This window comes from Typopeltis vanoorti, chromosome 16 (assembly GCF_054136105.1).
Source record: "Typopeltis vanoorti isolate ZY-2024b chromosome 16, IOZ_Tvanoo_1.0, whole genome shotgun sequence".
Taxonomy (NCBI): Eukaryota; Metazoa; Arthropoda; class Arachnida; order Uropygi; family Thelyphonidae; genus Typopeltis; species Typopeltis vanoorti.
Window position 1 is genome coordinate 31,235,726 of NC_143564.1, and position 3,664 is coordinate 31,239,389.

Below are 3,664 nucleotides of genomic sequence, written 5' to 3' on the forward strand. Positions count from 1 at the left end.
TCACTATGTGCTTTGCATCAGTCACTCTATTCCTATTTTTATCCAACAATGTCATTCTTCCACTATCATTTCTCCTCCTACTGGTCACATAGAGAAAATATTCCTTTGATTTTCTTTGGATCTCAGGGCCAATCTTTCTCTCGTATTCCAGTTTTGCCTTCTTTACCATACTAATCACTCTCCTGGACTGAGTCTTATATTTTTTATGCATCTGCTCTCCTTATATATCTTCCATAACTCTTTTTTACCTGCAGTTCCTCTTTGTATTGTTTGTCATCCACTTTACACCAAATTTGTTCTCTTCTTTACTTGAGGAATACAGCTTTCTATCGATGCTAATAAATATTCCTTCATGCACATTTCTTCAAATCGGGTCTCAGCAAGGTACAAAATCTGGTCTCAGTAAGGTACAAAATCTGATCTCAGCACCATGTCAGATAATATTCAAAGTGAATATTATCTGACATGGGCCTCTTTAATACACTTTTGCATTTCTTTTCTAAATCCTTTAGGTCCCTAATGAATAGTCAAAGTCAACGCACCTTCTAAATGTGTGATCCATTTTTAAAAGAGACCAGTAGCGCACTCAGGATTTAATCTTTGGGAGGGGGCGAGTTGAGTAGACGATTTGAGAATACACACTATACGACCTATGACTGAGCATATGCAATGATTGCTAATTCATAAGTAGTATGGAAATAGAAGACACGACACAACATAAATAAAAATATGAATTTTAATTAGGAAAATATTTTTGGAAAATTTTCTAGTGTTTTTTCCCTTTTTCTTTTGGGGGGGGGGGCTTGGTGCCCCCCCCCCTTGCGCCACTGAAAGAGACTGAGATCCGCCATCCAGAGAGTACTGAGGATTGTATATTACCAGGTAACTCATGGCGAAGGTGGAGTAAGCCTCAAGCACCTCACCGCCTTTCCAAAAATGTTTATTATCTTGTGGTCATATCAGATGTTAACTAATAAAAACAGACATTGCACTCTTATCTTTGCCAAAAGGCCGAGAAGCGAAAAGTGTAGCATCTATTTTTATCAGTTTAATATCTGATACGGGCACGTGGGCGCCAACGATACTGCTTTTTTTTGACGTAGAAGTGTATACAGCTTACTCCACCTTCCTTACGAGTTGTTCTGGTCTAGAGAATCAGCTTTCTCTGTCGGAGAGGAAACATATACACACCCACACTAAAATAAAAATTAAAAAAACATAACAAAGTTAGTAGAAAACATGAAGTGTATTAATATTTAAATACAAAAAAACAAACAAACTCAAACAATAAAACCAGAAATTAGGATATAGTTTACTTAATTCCCAGGGTGTATTTGTCATAAAACATAGAATGATTCATAAAAATTAAGCATTATTTCAAAGCCGAATATAGAAACTATCAAAGTTTCGTATGAAATTTGACCAGAGAGCTTACGGGAATACACTCGCCGACATTTACGAGTTGCCTTTAAAGGATTAAATTTGCATCAACGAAATGAAGCCTTTTGGCTTTTTATTTTAGTAAGTAGAATGATTCATTTTTATTCATGGGAATAAACAGAGTTTTGCTCACCGAGCCTGTTCTTTCTGAAGGCGAATGAAAAAAAAAAAAAAAAAAAAAGTAGCTTTATTGTATCACTAAATACAGTACGAAGTGTTTAATACTACATGTAGCGATAATTAGTATAAAAATTGGAGCATCTGGCATGAAAACACCCCAACTCTGCATAATGGTAAACTCCCCTTTCACAGACACCATACATTATCATTAATACTAAATTTTCAATTAAAATTTAATTGAAAATCCTCAAACTAACATGTCCTATATATTTAAAACTGTAAAGATGCCCCGCTCAACGTAGAAAAGACAATATATTATCAAAGGATTTTCTTCTTAAGGGCTATGCGGGAAGCGATACCGCCCGCAATGGACTTGTTAATACATTAAAAAAAAAAAAAAAAAAAAAAAAAAATGATGGTCGCTGAACTGATTTCAAGGTCCACTAAGAGTTCGCGATCCGCAGTTTGAAAAACACTACTAGGTGGTAAATATCACGCGCCATCGACCTTCCGTGTATGAAAATATCAAAAAATGTTCCTCGCTACGACCTTGCTTACCGGATGCATAAAATGAATGCTGCCATGTTTAGCCTACAAGGAAAACGTTCTAATGTTTATCCCAACTCTTTTTCATATGCGAATGATATCATTGAAGGTCATGTAAAGAGTGTGGATACCATGAACCTCCTTCTGAACTCAAGGATATATATAACAGAAAGGTGGTTTCGCACCTTTTTGAAATTATCGCAGCCAGCTATAGTTCGCCCACCGTTTGTAGATCTCTCCTTGGCATTTTGCCAAGAATAGTCGATTCATGCTGAAGGGGAGAGAGAAATGAAGAATGTACGAATTGGTCGCCAACATGCGAAATCACGTGCTTTCTTGTCTGTCGCTGTACTAGTACTAGCTTGATTTTTATTGTCGCATTTTTTTTTATTATTGATTTGTATGATGGATCCAGTACAGTCAACAAGTTCTGGTGTTAAACGTTTCAGTAGCTCTTACAAAAGAATATTGAATAATATGCTGACATTCTGCGAAAAAAGAATCGTCTCCTTGTTCCCCTTTCTCAAGTCATAAAACGTGCAAGTGCAATTGCGGGCGTATCGGGGTCAACTGTTAAAAGAATTCGTAGGGAATCAAAAGGTAAAGGTAAGCCAAAATTTAAATCTTCTAAAAAAAAAAAAAAAGCGCCAGAGTAAAGAAAACCATCGAAACCGTAGCTTTGAACGATTTTGATGTAGACGTTATAAGAAGAACTATTTACGAGTTTTACGGTCTAGAAAAGAGTGCCAACTGTTCCGAAATTGATTCCTGTGCTTAAAGAAAAAATTAATTTTACTTGGAAAAGAGAAACTTTAAGGAAAATACTTCATGAAATTGGATTTTGTTTTAAAAAGTCCCAGAATAAAAGGAAACTTATCATGGAGCGAAGTGACATTGTTTTATCTAGAACGCAGTATTTGAGAGCAATAAGACGTTTCAGGGAGGAGAAAAGACCGATTGTGTATCTAGATGAAACTTGGATTGATAGTAATTTAACTTATGGAAAATGTTGGCAGTCTAAAGAAAAATGTGGAGTGCTACAAACCGGAAATGCCTCGCGGCGCATACTAATTTTGTGTGTGGGTGGAGAAATGGTTTTTTTTACCGAATTCAAACTTACCATACAAAGCCAGTTACCATAGGCAAATGAATTCTACGATCTTCGAAAAGTGGGCAGAAGAAAAACTGATTCCAAACCTTCCTAAAAATGCTGTTGTTATAATTGATAACGCTTCGTATCACTCTATTCGATTAAACAAAGTTCCAAATTGGTCTAATAAGAAGCAAGTTCTTATGGATTGGCTCTCTGCAAATAACATTTCTCATTCCCCAGATATGCGAAAAATTGAATTGCTTAATTTGGCCAAAAGAAACTCGCCCACAACTAAACTATTTAAATTCGACACGATGTTCAAAGAGCATGGATTTCCAGCTTTGAGGCTACCACCATATCATTGCGATATTAATGCTATTGAGTATGTTTGGGCAGAAGTGAAAAGTTTCATTCGCCATCGCAACGTAACTGGAGATATTGACAGGTCGAAACTTTTTAAGCTTT

The 3,664-nt window shown here is 36.1% G+C and overlaps 1 pseudogene; it reads right to left on the reverse strand.

Moving 5' to 3' along the window:
- Positions 1 to 849: 849 nt before the first annotated feature.
- Positions 850 to 1,023, reverse strand: LOC150097927 (U2 spliceosomal RNA; annotated as a pseudogene).
- Between the last annotated feature and the right edge of the window lie 2,641 nt (positions 1,024 to 3,664).